The sequence below is a fragment of the Grammomys surdaster genome, unplaced genomic scaffold, assembly GCF_004785775.1.
Source record: "Grammomys surdaster isolate TR1022 unplaced genomic scaffold, NIH_TR_1.0 139, whole genome shotgun sequence".
In the NCBI taxonomy this organism is placed as follows: domain Eukaryota; kingdom Metazoa; phylum Chordata; class Mammalia; order Rodentia; family Muridae; genus Grammomys; species Grammomys surdaster.
In genome coordinates, this window is record NW_021604597.1 from 8,472,287 (window position 1) to 8,490,251 (window position 17,965).

General features: G+C 39.2%; 1 pseudogene; it reads left to right on the forward strand.

Moving 5' to 3' along the window:
- The first annotated feature begins 7,985 nt into the window (after positions 1-7,985).
- Positions 7,986-11,035, forward strand: LOC114617997 (annotated as a pseudogene).
- The last annotated feature ends 6,930 nt before the right edge of the window (positions 11,036-17,965 follow it).

Sequence of the window (17,965 nt, forward strand, 5' to 3'; positions counted from 1 at the left end):
CATCAGCTATTTCAGGTTGTTTTTTTTTTCTTCTTAAATCTTTTCAACCCATTCCTCCTCCCCACCCCCACCCCAGTCTCCAAGAGGCTGTCTTCACCCACACCCACCCCATAGGGCCTCCCGACCCCCTAGGGCCTCAGGTCTCCTCTTCCTCTTCTCTCACTGAGGCCAGATCAGGCAGTACTTCCTCCAGTGCTCTGCTGTATATGTGTCTGCCCTTTCTCATCTTCAAAAACAAAAAACAACAAAAACAATTCCTGTATGCCTCAGAGATGCATCGAGTAGGCAGGTGGCTGTGGTCACACTTGTTCTCAGAGTGAAGTCTCCTTCATATCCCCTTGTCTGAACATATGCACTGTCTTCCTCTTTCTTACCACCCTCCCTCATTTTGGTGGAGCTTGTTGTCCTCATGTAGTTTCTAGGAAGGAGTGAAAGGTAAAATGTTTTGACACCTTACACATACAAATTCCACTTCTTCTCTATGTTCTCACATTAAGTTTCTTTTTTTTTTTTCTGTATGTAATCTGAGTCTCATTTCCTTTGTTACAAATATCTAAAACTGGTAGGCTCAAGACTGACCAGAGTATTTTACTATGCTCAGAGGAGAATAAGGCAAGAGTAAGCTTGCAATTCCTGAATTGCATCATGCATGCTATAAATTCTTTGTGCCAGGGTTGCATGTGACAGTCCTCACACATGTGTCTCCTATGCCTACATGTGCTTCTATTTAGAAGTCACAACTCAAATTTTCCAAGATCATATTAGATTCCATTCTTACATTCTTGAGTGCTAATAATCCTTCTTGTAGCATTAGCTATTCTGTGGGCTTCACAAATATAACCCACGATTCTGATAAAACTTAAAATACACTTCTAGACTTTCAGACTTGCTGTCATCACTTCTAGTGGCCTATTCAAAAATCATTCTAAATATTAAATTGTAATAAGTATATGTGATGTGACTGTTCTTCATGATGAAAATAACGCTTCTGAGAATGTGTTTCAGGGTATCTGAGTTTGGTGCGGTGTTTGGATGTTTTGGCACAGCTCTGAGCTTCTGCTTTTCAAAGGCAAAGTTTTATCTTATTCTACAAATTGGGCAGTGTAAAATTATTTTTCCATATTTCAAGTATCTATCAGCTAATAGCAAACAGGTATAATAAAAGAAGTAGAAGGATATAACATGAGAGAATTAATGTTATAAATGTATATATGCAAGCCAATATTTCTTTAATCTACTACCAACCCAATATATAACATATATATCAAGTACCTGTCATATTGCAGGTACTTCAATGTGAGAAAGACAAGAAAGACTTCAAATGAGCCAGGCAGTGGTGGCGCACGCCTTTAGTCCCAGCACTTGGGAGGCAGAAGCAGGTGGATTTCTGAGTTCAAGGCCAGCCTGGTCTACAGAGTGAATTCCAGAACAGCCAGAGTTATACAGAGAAACCCTGTCTCAAAAAACCAAAAAAAAAAAAAAAGACTTCAAATGAAATCATACATAGAAAAGTCTTTACCAGCTCTCTTTTGTTTCCAGATAGTATGTAAGCATCTTCTATTAGCTTTGAGTTTCCTAGACCCACAGAGTATATGCAACTTATCTTGGCAACCTTGACACATGCAGGATTTATACTAGCAAGAATTCACCAAAAGAAGATAAATCTGTTTTTTTATATAAATAAAAATACTTGACCTTTCTTATGATTATGCAACCACTTATAAATTTACTCTTAAAAAAGCTTAATGCAGTGCAATAATAAAATAGCTCCACTTGGCCTTCTTTTTTTATTAAAGTATACATAGGTTAATAGTTAAACTATTATAACCTTACTTCGTATCTGGTGGTAGCACAGTGGGGCGTTTGCTCCCCTAACTCTGGGAAGTTCCTGAGTTTCATCCCAGCACCCCAAAACAAACTTAAAATAATTTATCTGTTCCATTTCATATAGCATTTGTCTCTAGAATAACTTTTGAAAGTGGAGTTAAACTTTTTGACTGTTAGACAAAGTTATTTGTGGTTTACAAAGTACCTACATAGAACACCTAAAATTTCAAAAAGAGGTAAAGACAACAACAGTAACAAACAAGTGTCTAGTAAACTTTCAGCCCTAAATAAAAATTTTAACAATTCTAAAACACAGTCAGATGGGCGAATGGAGAGACTAAGAGGTGGTCACTTCTGGAAAAGTCTACAGAACTGATGAACGTTCATATTTGGACCATTGAAGGTGACTGTCTCCCCACCACACTGTTCTTCTCTTTCCTAAAGGGCCTGTGATCATTATCTCCCCCTCTGAACTATAAGGAAAGTGGTCTAGGACTTTCTAGTCTGGCATTTTTACTATCAGAGAAAGGAAAACAGGGGCCCAGAGAGGTGAGGTATCCAACCATTTTACAACAGAGGCTAGAAGCAAAGTGTCCTGCTCTCCCAGACAGGAAGCAGCAGCAGTTTGCAGAAATACTGCTTGGTATCCCGGGAATTTGCTCGTCTGCTGTGTGGAAATAGTCTGACCTAGAGAATCTAATTCCAAGACAGTTACACACACATTCCAGATTGAGACCCATCTTCATTGGAATAGAAACTGAGTGACAGACCTGTACTATGCCCACTGTTCTTAAGGACAGAAAAAGAAAATTCCCAATCTAGCATTATAAAGTTTCCAGTCCTTTGTATAAAGGAACAAAGTGTTCTTTGAGGAACTGTATCCAACCACGGTACTGATGCCCAACACAATTGGCTTGTTTTAGATGGTGTACCCCAAAGCCTGCACTACAGGCCCCTTTCTTTTTCTCACAAGAGAAGCTGCCTCCTGCCCATTTCCTTTCTGATCAAGATCAGAAACCTCACTTCTAGTGGCTCATTTCCTTACATCCATCCATACCTGGTTGAGTCCCTACAGGGTACCCTAGCACGAAGTTTCAAAGAAACAAAACCAGGGAAGAAATATGTTCCTCTTCACAGATCATGTGATTTACGGCTTTATCAACTATGAACCGAAGTCATATAGGGGACGTAGACCTGGCTATTTTTTAGATCCACTTCAAGTGTGTCTCTCATCCTAAATACTGTGGAAGGCCTTAAATCCTGAGGCTTAATTTCTTTATCTCTAAACCAGTGGTTCTCAGCTTTCCTAACACTGTGACGCTTTAACACAGTTCTTCATGTTGTAGTGACCCTCGACCACAAAATTATTTTCATTCTACTTCATAGCTGTAGTTTTGCCACTGTTATGAATCATAATGTGAATATTTTTGGAGATAGAGAATTATCAAGGGGTTTCGACCCACAGGTTGAGAACCACTGCTCTAAACTGTTTGTAGGTAATAACACTTCTCTGTGTTGATGTAGCAAACACCAAATTAAAACATACTTCGAAAGTGTCTCCTGATGCATACTCATCTCATCTCCGTCAGACTCATTTCATTCCCATCTCTCCTTACTGCTTACCTTCTCTCCTTAAAAGCAACCACCATTATGGGGCTGGTGAGATGGCTCAGTGAGGGAAGGAGCTTCCTGCTAAAACTGATAATGTGAGTTAAATCCCTGGACCCATTTGGTCAAAGGAATGAAGTTGTCCAGTAAGTTGTCTCCTGACCCTCACAAATGTGCAGTGGCACGTGGACACGTACATCCCCACACATTAAATAAGTAAGTGCAGTAGACTATGCTAAGTGTGAGGACTAACCAGAAGCTGAGGCAGGATTGTGAATTCAAGATGAGCCTTCAAAACCCCAAAAGCTTGGTTAAACTTATCAGTATAATAATTCACTATGCAAATGTCTCTACTTTTATTTGTATTTAAACATTTCCTTAACATCTTGAAATGAGCAGTTTTTAAAACAAGCAAACAAACAAACAATGTTTAGTACTAGGTTTGGTAGTGAAGGCCTATAAGCCTAACTTCTTGGGAAACCGGGTCAGAAGAATGCTAAGCTCAAGCCAGCCTGCTACAGAGTAAGTACAACACCAGCCTGGATGACTGAGTAAGACTCTGTCCCAAAATGAATAAAAGCTTAACAGATGCTTGAAACATAGTTTGGTGGCAAAGTCCATGCATAGCATTTGTAAGGCCCAGTACAGTCAAACAAACAAACAAGCTCACTAAGGTTTAGTATATATAAGTAAACATATCAATAAAATCATGTCTATTCAGATGAAAAAATTAAGTCACAGTAATTCCAAAGCCAGGGAATATTATGTTATTCAAATTGAGGTATTTTATAAAAGTATCTAACATCTTCAGGAGGTTTTCATCTAATACAGATGCTACCAGAAATAATATTAATGGCAAGGCTAATATCTGTTTTGTTTTGTTTTTCAAGACAGGGTTTCTCTGTATAGTCCTGGCTGTCCTGGAACTCACTCTGTAGACCAGGCTGGCCTCAAACTCAGAAATCCACCTGTCTCTGCCTCCCAAGTGCTGGGACTAAAGGCGTGTGCCACCACCGCCTGGCCAGCAAGGCTAATATCTTAACTTTAACTTATGTTACACTCTGAGTGCAGATATTTAAAAAAAATTAACAAACTATTACCTACTTTCTTTCTCTAGTTTAGATAATGCATAGTAACTTTGGATTTAGTCGTCTCTAAACTGTTTTTTAAACAAATTTCTTATTTTTAGCTGTCATAGGTAGCCTGATATGTTCAGCAACTTGTAAACATTATAGCTGATCTCATGAAATCAAATTTAGTGAGTCCATGGTTCAAAATAAATATCCGCTCATATTCTTTAAAAAGTTTCATTCTGGGGTGGGATAATAATCAGGAATGATATAGATGCAGCAGTCATGTATGAAGCTTCCAAAGAATAAAATTTAAAATAAGAAATTACTATCTTGTGCTAGTGAGGTAACATTTTGCCCTTTGTATAGATTCTCACATTTCTTAGCTAGACGATATGTCAACCTTGCAAGACAGTTGTATGTTTATTGAGATCAACGTTATTACATATTTATAAAACTTTGTAAATGTAATATCCTTTTTAAAGAATTCATAACTCATGGAACTAACTCTATTATTAATTTTTCCTATTCTTATTACTATCATATGCTTCTTCACTGCCTTTCCAAAGATTAAGTAAGCTTATAAATAAATTGTTCACAGTTCTGACCAGACTCTAACTTTGGGTTGGTTCAGTGTTTCCGAACCCCTCCTGCTACATGTACTCAGCTTCCTATATGGCTGGAGAAGCACAGAGGAATCCTGTGGCGCACTTTAAACATCGCTACACGCTGCTCTGTAAGCTACAGCTCAGCAGAGCTCATGCCTCATCCTCCCTGACACTCATGACAACTTCAGAACATAATAAGCAGCTTCAAAGGGGTCTGTATCTAATCAAAAGTGTTTAAAACATGCCAAATTTCATGGTTGATATGAACATTATCAACCAACTAGAAACACTGGGTGTTTTATGCCAAAAAAAGTGTTTTAACTATGATTCATCTTTGGTCATTAGCTGATGATTCTGAGTCCTCATTATACTGAAACTGCACTGGCACCAAGGAAAACTGTTTTCAGATTTGGCTTCATTTATGTGATGGTTCTACCTCTTCTGTAGCAACCGTCCATTCTGCCTCTGGGACTGCAAATGATTCAGGATGTAATGTAAAGTTAGTATCACAAGGCAAGACATTTGCTCTTGCTGCAGATCAAGGCCAGCACTAAATTCAAACCCTAATGAGATCTAGTATTTAAATAGGAATGGCCAAACCAAACAGATGAAGGAAAATACTCCCAAGAAGTCTTCCAATTTTTTTTTTAATAAAACCTAGGTATTTACTAATCTGTGAATTCAGAAAATTTTACCAATAGTTAGTTGTTCTAGCACATATCTAAGAACTTTTTACCCTTACAGTAATTTCATTTGTTTGATTTTTTTTTCTGTGCAAAGGAAACTTTTTTTTAAACTTTCAATTCTACCAAATATTTTAAATAGTTCAGTGCTCTTTGAACCAAATACAATTAAAAATGACTGTCAAAAGTATGTCATGTATTTGCTTATATGAGGGTGCTACTATCTATATAACCACACTGGGGATGGGAAGGAAGGATTGCCCTAGGAATAAGAAATAGGACAGATGGTAATGGGTGGGCAGGGCTGTGTTGGGGGAGTGGCTAGAACCAGAAAATCAAACAGGAAGGGGAGGAAAGAATGCAGAGAGGGAGGGAGTTCCGCTAACACTACAAACTTTTTTTGGGGGGGTGGGGGTGTTGGTTTTTCGAGACAGGGTTTCTCTGTGTAGCCCTGGCTGTCCTGGAACTCACTCGGTAGACCAGGCTGGCCTCGAACTCAGAAATCTGCCTGTCTCTGCCTCCCAAGTGCTGGGACTAAAGGTGTGCGCCACCACCGCCCGGCTAACGCTACAGACTATTTAAGGGGCCGTATGGAAACCTAAAACAGTAATGCCTTCTTAAAATATATACATATATGAAGGAGACTGTCTTAGTTAGGTTTTTACATCTGTGAACAGACATCATGACCAAGGCAAGTCTTATACAGGACAACATTTAATTGGGGCTGGCTTACAGGTTCAGAAGTTCAGTCCATCATCATCAAGGTGGGAGCAGGGCAGCACCTAGGCAGGCATGATGCAGGCTGACTTTCAGAAAGCTAAGGTCTTAAAGCCCACAACCATAAAGACACACCTATTCCAACAAGGCCACACCTCCAAATAGGGACATTCCCTTGGCCAAGCATCTTCAAATCATGACATTCCACTCCCTGGCCCCCATAGGTTTGTTCAAACACATGAGTCTGGGGGTGGGGCATATCTAGCCATAGCATAATAAAAAAGTACATTTAGTCCATCTTCCAAAGTCCAAAATTCAAAGTCTCTTCTGAGACTCATGCAATCACTTAACTGTAATCCCCAAGACAAGACAGGAAACCAGCTGGACAAACTCTATGTCTGATGTCAAAGTGGTCTTCAGACCACTCCTTTTTCATCTTTGTTGACTACAACAAAGTTCTTTCTCCTGGCTGGTTCCATTCCCTGTTAACAGCTTTCTTCAGCAGGTATCCCACAGCTCTGACATCTCTAACATCATGGAGTCTCCAAATCAACTTCAGCTTCACAGCTACTTGTCTGGGATGCCTGGGATCTACACATGACCTTCTGGGCTCCTCCAAAGAGCTTAGGTCACTTCTCCACTCTGCCCTCTGTAGCACTCTAGGCTCTATTTAATTCCATTCCTCTGCTGCTGCTGTTCTCCCATGGTACTGGCATCTCCGAAACGCTGAGGTCTTCCACTGCAACTAGGCTTCACCAACAGCCTCTCATAGGCTCTCTTCATATTGCCAAGCCTCAGATCCTTTGCATGATCCCTTCAGTCCTGGGCTGTCAACTACAACTGAGGCTGCACCTTCACCAATGGCCTTCCATGGCCTCTCACAGTGCCAAGCCTCAGCTGCTCTTCATGACCCCTTTATGCCTTCAAAACCAGTACCACCTGGGTGACTTACACATTACCAAGTACAGCTGTAACATGAGGTACAATCTTCGCTATCTCTGGAACACAGCTTCTTTGTGCTCTCAGAAAACACTTCCAGGAGATTTCACCTCAGTGATGCTGGTCTCTTCTTAATCACTACTAATTTTTTAGCTCCAGCTAACCAGCATCAATTGTCCCAGAAGTCCCTTCTATTTTTCACTCTAACGCCAAAGCCACATGGCCAAAGCTATTCTGCTGCTTGCTAGGGCTGGAACATGGGCCCCCGTATTCTATTACCAGCTTTCTGTTTTCCAACTCTTTCACTGCCTATGCTTGGTTGTCCTGGAATTTGCTCTGTAGATTGACCTTGAACTCGGAGATCTGCATGGCTCTGTCTCCTGTTATTCGAGGATTAAAGGCATGTACCTCCATGCCTGGATTTAAGGTTTTCTTCATTGAGAACATGCTTTGTCCCAGGCTAGCCTTGAACTCAGAGATATTAAAGGTGTTTTCCTACCTCGTTCTCTCTTTGCTGCCAGATCTCCACCATCATGGGTCACATGCACCCTCCAGGGATGGGCCTGTCCCAGTTGGTGCTGCCCTACAGACATAGATAGTGCAGCCCATGTTGTTCAAGTTCTGACAATGTGAAGGAATAGATTTACAAACTGGCCAAGAAAGGCCTGACTCCCTCCCAGATAGGTGTGGTCCTGAGGGATCACATGGTGTGGCACAGATCCATTTTGTGATTGGAAATAAAATCTTGAGAATCCTTCAGTCCAAAGGCCTTGCCCCTGATCTCCCTGAGGATCTCTACCATTTGATTAAGAAAGCAGTTGCTGTCTGAAAGCACCTTGAGAGGAACAGAAAGGAAAAGGATGCTATGTTCCGCCTGATTCTGATAGAGAGCAGAATTCACCAGTTGGCTGGATGCTGTAAGACTAAGTGGGTGCCCCTACTCAACTGGAAATATGAGTCGCCACAGCCTCCGCTCTAGTGGCATATAACTACTGTTGTATACACGAGCAATAAAATCACTTTGAGTAAATTCAAAAAAAAAAAAGAAAAAAAAGAAAAGAAAAAGACATATACTACCATGCCTGGATCTAAATTTAGCTGGGTAGGATCTCACTCCAAAATCCCTTAATCTGTTAAAGCCCACGCCCACAGTGCCTATTCCAACAAGGCCACACCTCCAAATAGTGCCACTCCCTTGGCCAACCATATTCAAACCATGACAGAAATCTAAATTGGAATCACCAAATAACAGGGTCACCAAAGTCCCAACTAGACATCTTTCACCACCAAATGAAATCTCCAGTGCTAGGAATGGGTTGTATCTAATTGAGTTGTTGGGCAAAAGACCCCATGGAAATCCCCAAGCAATTTGTATCACCAAGGCTATTGATTGCTCTCCATACACTGATAGTAAAGCTCCATTGCTAAAGGCAATGCCTACATTAATTCACTGAACATAGAGAAGTTGTTCTGGTGGTAACTACCCAGAACCTTTACCCCTACTGACTAGTGTTCATGGTATTGGAAGGTATTCTGCTCACTACCAGAGGAGAAAGGTAAACACCAGGCTAGTTACAAACCCTGAAATCTACAATGATGACCTGCCTGCAAGATGCACGGGTGTAATAGTGGCATAAAAGTTGTGGGAGTCACCAACCACTAACTGATTGGAATCAAGGCCCAGTCCATAACATGGAACCCATGTCCCATAATGCCCAAGGCCAAGGACCTGAGACTAGATAGACCATGGACTTCAGGGAAGGCAAAAGTACTATTGTTCTACTGAAGGACTGAAGCAATAAAATAACTCTAATGACATTCTTCTACACTCATAGATCAGTGCCCCTTGCTCAGCCATCATCAGAGGAGTATCTTTCTTTTGGAAACAAATACCAGTACTCACATCCAGATATTATGCAGAGAGTGAGATACCTTAGAAAACTCGTCCAAAATGGGGCATCCCCATCAAATTCCTTCCCTCAGGGTTCAGGGAACTCTGCAGGAGGAAGATTTAAGAGCCAGAGAGGATGAAAGACACAAGGAAACAAGGCCTTCTAGACTTAACAGGATGGAATAACATAAGAACTCACAAAAACTGGGAACAGCATGCACAGAGCTTACATTGGGGCTTAAGCCAAAGGAGGTCCCAGTGCTGAGTGGGGAAGTGGACACAAACCCTGTGTCTAACCCTGAGGTTACCTCCAGTTGATAATTGCCCACAGAGAAAACCTTTATTTTCTCCAATGCAGTCTCAAACCTTACTTAAGAGCCCCATGGCCAACACAGAAATGAGCTGAATTGTATTTGGGGAGATATTTTTTTTGGTCTCATAATCTTTATCTGGGCCACTGCCTCCTCCTCCTCTTCCTCCTTCTATTTTTCCTTTTTATATTATGGTTCCTGATTTTGTTGTTATAAGTTTTCTGTGTAGCTCAGGGATTTTATGCCTGTCTTGTGCTTTTTCTTTGGCCCTTTTGTCTTCTGCTTCTTTGTTTTGTCCTACTCTGGTTTGTTTGTTTTTATTTTAACTTATTTATTATTATTATTATTATTATTATTATTATTTAGTTGCATGTGTTGTGTTTTTTTGTTTTTGTTTTTGTTTTTGTTTTGGGTTTTCGAGACAGGATTTCTCTGTGTAGTCCTGGCTGTCCTGGAACTCACTCTGTAGACCAGGCTGGCCTCAAACTCAGAAATCCGCCTGCCTCTGCCTCCCAAGTGCTGGGATTACAGGCATGCACCACCACCACCTGGCAGTTGCATGTGTTCTAATGAGAGAAAGGGTGTGGATTTGTGTGGGTGAGGAAGTAGAGAGGATCTGGGAGGAATGAGGGAAGGGAAAATGATAATCAGAATACATTGTATGAAAAAAGTCTATATTTGATTAAAAAATAAAATAAATGGCTAGTCAGACTATTTTCCTGATCAAAATTTTATCTTGTGTTTTCTGTAAAATACTAAACATGCTATATTCTCAGATTTCAACAGACTCCAATATACACCTGCATATTTTAAAAAAATTTTTCAAAAGAATGAAATGCTTCAATAAAAAGATAAAGTAACATCCTTTATCTAGTACAAAACTGGTTTCTTTTTTCTTGAAAAAAAAAAAAGGTCCATCTTTGCAGACATCACCCCATCATCTTTGCAAACACCACTCCATCATCTTTGCAGACATCACCCCATCATCTTTGCAGACATCACCCCATCATCTTTGCAGACATCACTCCATCATCTTTGCAGACATCACTCCATCATCTTTGCAGTCATCACTCCATCATCTTTGCAGACATCACTCCATCATCTTTGCAGACACCACTCCATCATCTTTGCAGTCATCATCCCATCATCTTTGCAGACACCACTCCATCATCTTTGCAGACACCACTCCATCATCTTTGCAGTCATCATCCCATCATCTTTGCAGACATCACTCCATCAACTTTGCAGACATCACTCCATCATCTTTGCAGTCATCACTCCATATTTGCAGACATCCCCCAGTGTATTCATGTTCTATGATTCTGACCACGCTTATTTTCTCACTTGCATAATGTTGAATGAAAATATTAGGCCGTTATAAATGGAAGGCCAGTGTATTCCAAAATACTTACGTAGAGTCTAATGTGTCAGTCTCAATGACAGACACTAGTGACACACAGGATAAATAAGATAAATGACAGTCTTCACCATCCTGGGGTAATCCATTTTAGTATGTTTTGTCCATTTTATAAAGTTTCTTTTTGGGGGGGGTGTTGTTTGGTTGGTTGGTTGGTTGGTTTTGGTTTTTTATTGTTGTTGTTGTTTCAAGGTTTCTCTCTATATAGCCCTGGATGTCCTGGAACTTGTTCTATACACCAGGCTGATCCTGAACTCAGAGACCCTCCTGCTTGTGCCTAACTAGTGCTGGGGTTAAAGGTGTGGCTTATCTTTTTCATTTTTTTTTAAACCTCAGGGCTTTATAACAGTATCTATGAAACACTGAATTTATCAAACAGTTATCATAATTTCAAAAGAATTGAAGAGATTTAATAAATTTCTCATTTTTGTTTCGAATTTATACCAATTTGTTCACATCTATATACCATAACAAAAAAATGATTCTTCTCATATATCCTACTTGAAAAAAGGATTACCTATGTGTTAAACGGAAAGTACCACAGTCTGTGAGTCACCTCTACCCAAATATGGTTCCTCTTCTTTGGGTTTTATCTTCTGTAAAGAGACTAAGGCAGAAATATTGCAAGGTCAGAGCCAGACTAGACAACACCAGGCAGTGGGGGAGGGAGACATTTACACATGGTGGTGGGTGAGGGAAAGTGTGAGAGAGATTTAACCTTTATTTTACGTAGGACTGAAACTGGAAGAAGATAAAAAGTGAAGGCAATACCTGGGCCAGATGGCTCTATCAGAACCTGAATGTGACATTGATATCTGAATTACTACATTTCTTTATATCTTTGGTATCATATGCCTTTAATCCCAGCACTCGGGAAGCAGAGACAGGCAGATGTCTGGGAGTTTAAGGCCAGACTGGTCTACATAATGAACCCGTCTCAAAAACAAACAAACAAACAAGCAAAAAAACCAAAACCAACCAACAAACAAAAAAACAGAGAGAGAGACAGAGAAAAGAAACACTAATACTTAAAATTATTTTAAACATAGTAGTTAGCTAACATTTAAAAAAATACATTGGTAAATATTTTAATACAATAAATAAATAATTACCACGTAATTTATCTTTTTGGAAAACATACATCTTCTGGGAGAGGTTGATATTTTTTCTTTCAGACGGTGTATTATTTAATTTCTTTTTTGCTGTGAGAGATTGAAAAAAGCAAGGGAGGTGGGAAGCTAATTTGAAGGCCTGGTCCACCAGAGGGGAGACAACACCACACGAGCAGTCAGGAAGCAGCGGGAGAGGAGCGACTATGCTCAGCTTCCTTTCTCTTCGAATTCAGTCTGGACCCCAGTCCATGGATCAGGTACGGTTCCCATTCTGTGCAGGATTTCCTGCCTTGACAACCTAATCTAGAAACTCCTCCTCAGATATACACAGGGGTTTGTCTCCTAGGTGATCCTGGATTCTGTCAGGTTGACAACATTAACAATCACAGAAGGTAGAACCATTGTATTGACAAAGTTCCAATAAAAAAAACAATGTCTTAAATTTAAAATCTAGAATTAGATAAGTTGCTGAGTAAATATAGAAGATCCGAAAAAGATCACTCGTGAAATCTAGAGGAAAGGTAAAAAGTCTCATCATTTGAAGAAGAAAATATAATCCTAGCACTTGGGAGGCAGAGGCAGGCAGATTTCTGAGTTCGAGGCCAGCCTGGTCTACAGAGTGAGTTCCAGGACAGCCAGGGCTACACAGAGAAAACCTGTCTTGAAAAAAAAAAAAAAAAGAAGAAGAAGAAGGAGGAGGAGGAAGAGGGGGAGGAGGAGGAGGAGAAGGAAAAGGAGAAGGAGCAGAAGGAGAAGAAGAAGAAGAAGAAGAAGAAGAAGAAGAAGAAGAAGAAGAAGAAGAAGAAGAAGAAGAAGAAGAAGAAGAGGAAAATATATTTATTATTTGTATCCAGGGACTTAATGACCCAAATTGGACTGATTTCCTAGTCAGCTTTTTGCATTTGCCTCCAATATCTTCCATTTTGTAATTTCTCTGTCTTCTAAAAGATCCCAAGTTAGAGGCAGGTAAGGGAGCAGATGTTAATTTGCCAACAAGCAGCTCATTATATGGCCATTTTAAGTAACAATCAAGTTTGATGTGATCATGGATCACGAGTTACAATTTCAATAAGTAATATTTTCAAAGTAGGATTTTTAGCATTATAATGCTAAATGTTAAAAATGCTTTGCTTCTGGTGTCTAAAGATCCAATTATTATTGTTGTTGTTGTTGTTGTTGTTGTTGTTGTTGTTGTTTTGAGACAGGGTTTCTCTGTATAGCCCTGGCTGTCCTGGAACTCACTCTGTAGACCAGGCTGGCCTCGAACTCAGAAATCCACCTGCCTCTGCCTCCCAAGTGCTGGGATTAAAGGCGTGGCCACCACCGCCCGGCGATCCAATTAATTTTTATTAAATCACAACTGAGAATACAAGGTACTCAAGCTCTGCCCTACGCTTCTCAGCCTCTGGCTTGTACCTACTAAAAGTGGCACAATCAGTCAAGCTAGAACGCGCTTCAGAATATCATTCAAGAATAACATCTGGGGCTGGAGGCTTGTCTAGGGATGGAACACTTGCTTACGATGTGCAAGGACTGAACTCTGTCTCAGCACTCTATGAAAGCACTCTTTTAAAAGTATAAGAACAACAGCTGAAACATCTTTTATATTAAAATGCAATTTATACAAGTTTCTACACTCAAACATATTTTTAAAAGGAAAAAAATATTGTAAGCTGACAATAGTAATTAATACCGGGAGATAAGCTAGCAGCCTAGAAACTAGCAATATCTTCCAATGTTTTATGAGTGTTGAAGTTACAATTTAAAATTATTATTTTAAGCAATGCATAATTGTACTTATACATACACACACATATATGAAAGAATCAATAAATGTTTCAATTTATTAAAAAATAGCTATTAAATAAGCTAGCTCATCTATGAGAGAATATGACTCCTTTGAAAAATCATGTATATCTAATAATTGCTTTCCTTCTCTCTCTTTCTTTCTTTGTGTGAATGTACATAAGTTTGGGCACCATGTACATGCAGTGTCCATGGAGGCCAGAAGTAGAGGCCAGATACTGTGGGACTGGAGTTATGAAAGGTTGTGAGTCATCGTGTGGGTGCTGGGAATCGAACTTGAGTCATCTGGAAAAGCAGTAAGTACTCTTAACCACTTAGCCACCTCCCTAGCCCCACTACTTCCTTTCTTTTTATTACTTTTTAATTAATGGTATTGGAAATGCTACCGTCAATAGCAGCCCCCTGAGATGCTGTCATTTCTCCAGCATGTCAAAGCATTGCCCTGGTATCTTATTCTAGACACTCTTACACTGCTTTTTGCAGTGTTAACTCCTTGCTGCTAGACATTTCTTCCCAGAAGAGGGAAACTGAGCGATTAAGAGGCTTATCAGCAGTTATAAAACACTTTTATAGCAAAAACGAACTCATTCTTGCTCTTTCCAATCAAACAATGTACATGTTATTCATGTTATTGCCAGTAACATGTAACAGAAGAATAAAGTAATATAGTCATTAACAGCTTTCTCCTTGTGCTGCTACACTGGAGCATTTAAGCTAAATGATGGAGTCACCGAGATAGCATTTAGTTCACTGAGATTACACCGTAAATTCAATAATGAAATAAAACATGCTACATTCATTACTTCAAAATGCAAACTGCCTACATTACACCTTAACTTCAAAGGTATTTGGGACTCAGGAAGATTTTCACCATTACAGAATGAGAAAAGATTATTATTTCACAATGTATCAAATCCTAGGCGTATCTAAGTAACTTTTTTTTTCTTTTTTCTTTTTGGTTTTTCAAGACAGGGTTTCTCTGTATAGCTCTGGCTGTCCTGGAACTCACTCTGTAGACCAGGCTAGCCTCGAACTCTCGAACTCAGAAATCCGCCTGCCTCTGCCTCCCAAGTGCTGGGATTAAAGGTGTGCGCCACCACCGCCCGGCTTCTAAGTAACTTTCTTAAAGGTGAAGATATTAAGCATCCATTCTCAAGTAAGATGTCTATACTTCAGTAAGATTGAGTTTTCTGTTACTAAACTAGCCAGGGACTTCCATTAGCTTAGTCCCTCTGCACTGTATATTTTTCCTTCTTGCTTGGATAATATTGTACAATAGTATCACACTAAGGATCTATTAATGTGATACTGCTTCAGAAATGGAGTTCAGAAAACCTTAGTAAAAATCCATAGAGTGTTCGCTTACATGACTGTGTATTTTTTATTGATTCCTTCTAAAAGCTGAAAAATACTCCTTCATTCTGTGTTTTTCAAATAATTTGGTGATTTGAAACATAGAAAACAAACATGAACGTCTTCAAAGTCCCAGAATCAACTTGATGGCTGGAATATAGGCTGTCCAATGTACAGTAAATATCACTGGGTTTAGTATCACTACTGAAGTTATTTTCCTTAATGTAGATAGTTGCTTAATTTCTACTGAAAACATTATGTGTTTCTTCTGAGTCTTTCACATGCCATTATTCACTGGGAGATGGAGATGTCAGACTTTCTTGAGAACCTGTGGCTCACAATCTACCATCTGATGACTATGAAGTGATCCATCGGTGCACTGATCTGTAAGACCTTAGCCTAGCAGAAGTATGCTGTTTACGAATAATGAAAAGTTCACGTTGCAGCATAGGTTTTTCATCAGTAAAATGGGGCCTTAGTTCTCAGGGTTGTTTTTTCCCCTACGTTGTTTTTTCTAAATGTACTTCCCATACCCTGCTAAAAACTGAAGTGTTTGAGGAAGTACCAGATGTAAGTCAAATGGTCAAGTTGGGGGCTAAGAGAGCAGTAATCAAGGGCTCCCATGGCCTCCACTGCATGGTTTGTGGGTACAGGCATGGAGCCAGGATAACTGCATTAAAGCCTTTCAGTCTGGCTCTCCAGGGACCTCTCCAATTCCAACGAGGGCTGCCATGTTACTTATTAACAACTCTACACACTAGCAAAGGTACTTACACGAATATCTGCAGTCTATTTACTGATTTTTTTATTGATTTTATTATTTATTTACTTATTTATTGTCATTTTTGTTGTTATTTGTAGACTTTTAATTCCCTGTGGACAACTATGAATTATATACATTTTGTAGTTTGGGAATAGTTTAGTTTTTCTTTTGTGCATAGATTTCAAAATTCCTACATCTAGGATTCTTTTCATTTCTTCCAAATCTAAAGTATAAAATTCTCTTCATTTTTTTTTCTTTTTTACCTATGGTTTGCTTGCTTGTTAAGAAACAGGGTATTAATGAGGTAGGGAGGTGACTGGCCTGAAACTCCTGGGCTCCATCTGTGATCCATCTGTCTTAGCGTCATGAGTTCTACATTTGTTTGTTTGTTTATTTATTTATTTATTTATTTATTTGGTTTTTCGAGACAGGGTTTCTCTGGGTAGTTCTGGCTGTCCTGTAACTCACTCTGTAGACCAGGCTGGCCTCAAACTCAGAAATCCTCCTGCCTCTGCCTCCCAAGCGCTGGGATCAAAGGCATGTGCCACCACCACCTGGCTCTTAGTTCTACTTTTTTTTAAAAAGGGAAAATATACAAAAGTAAAGTCTTTAAATGTTTGGAAAATGCTATCTTCTTTTTTTTTTCTTTTTTCTTTTAAAGATTTATTTTATTTATATGAGTACACTGTAGCTGTCTTCAGACACACCAGAAGAGGGCATCGGATCCATTATGGATGGTTGTGAGCCACCATGTGATGCTGGGAATTGAACTCAGGACCTTTGGGAAGAGCAGTTAGTGCTCTTAACCACTGAGCCATCTCTCCAGCCCGAAAAATGATATTTTCAGGAAAATATTTAAACACACACACTTCATGAAACATCTAAATTTTAACTTTATAATCCTAAAATGTCTTTTGAACATTTTCTACTCCCTTTGTAGCAGAAATGTTGTTCTCATTTCTTCAAATTAGTTTGATGTTACTTTCATGTCATAGTAGATCCCACCTGTTGCTTAAGAATGAATGCTCACAGATTACCCTTCCCCCTTTAACTGTGGCTGAAGAATATCACTCTAATTATCAGGAAGGGAAGTTAATATAATAAGATAATGTAATGTCATGATCAGGTACATGATATTTATTTTTCTGAAACTCATATAGTCAACAATACCCACTGATAACCAATTTTATAACATCAACGTTAAAATAATTTCTTATAAATTCACATTGGATTTAACAAGCCAACTATTCCTACCTTACCATCTTGAGAAATTACTGAAATTATAGATTTAGAAATGAAGCATTCCATTCCCTATCTCAGCCACAATAATACCAGCATGTAACACAATGTTTCTTTTTTTTCTCCTGCCCCTTCAAGAAATAGGGATGCTACTATGAGGTATTGGTTTGTATACTGACTTCTGTCACTTGGGTTTGAAGGACGGTTTCTATTGAGTTTAAAATATTTATCTCCATAAATTACAGCTAAATACCTAAAAAAAAATTCTGTGTAAATTTTAATTCTCAATCCATTTTTGGATAAAAGACTTCTTTAAAGATTAGAGAACTGAGTAAACTACTTTAAATGAGTCACCTTGATATGATCTCTAAAAACTGCAATAAATCTGTCATCTTGATTTCCAGCAAAACTTCTCAGATTTTAGCTAAACGAGAGTTGTTTTCATGTCAAGAGCTCAAGAGTAGCCAGTGTTTAAAATAACATCCTCACTCTCCCAATGTGAAGACACTTGCCAGAAGTTGGGAGGCAGAGGCAGGAAGCTCACTAGAAGTTCAAGGTCACTTTGGTTTAAATAAGTAGCCTAGACTACTACGGGTTTCATTACAAAAAGAAAAGAAACAA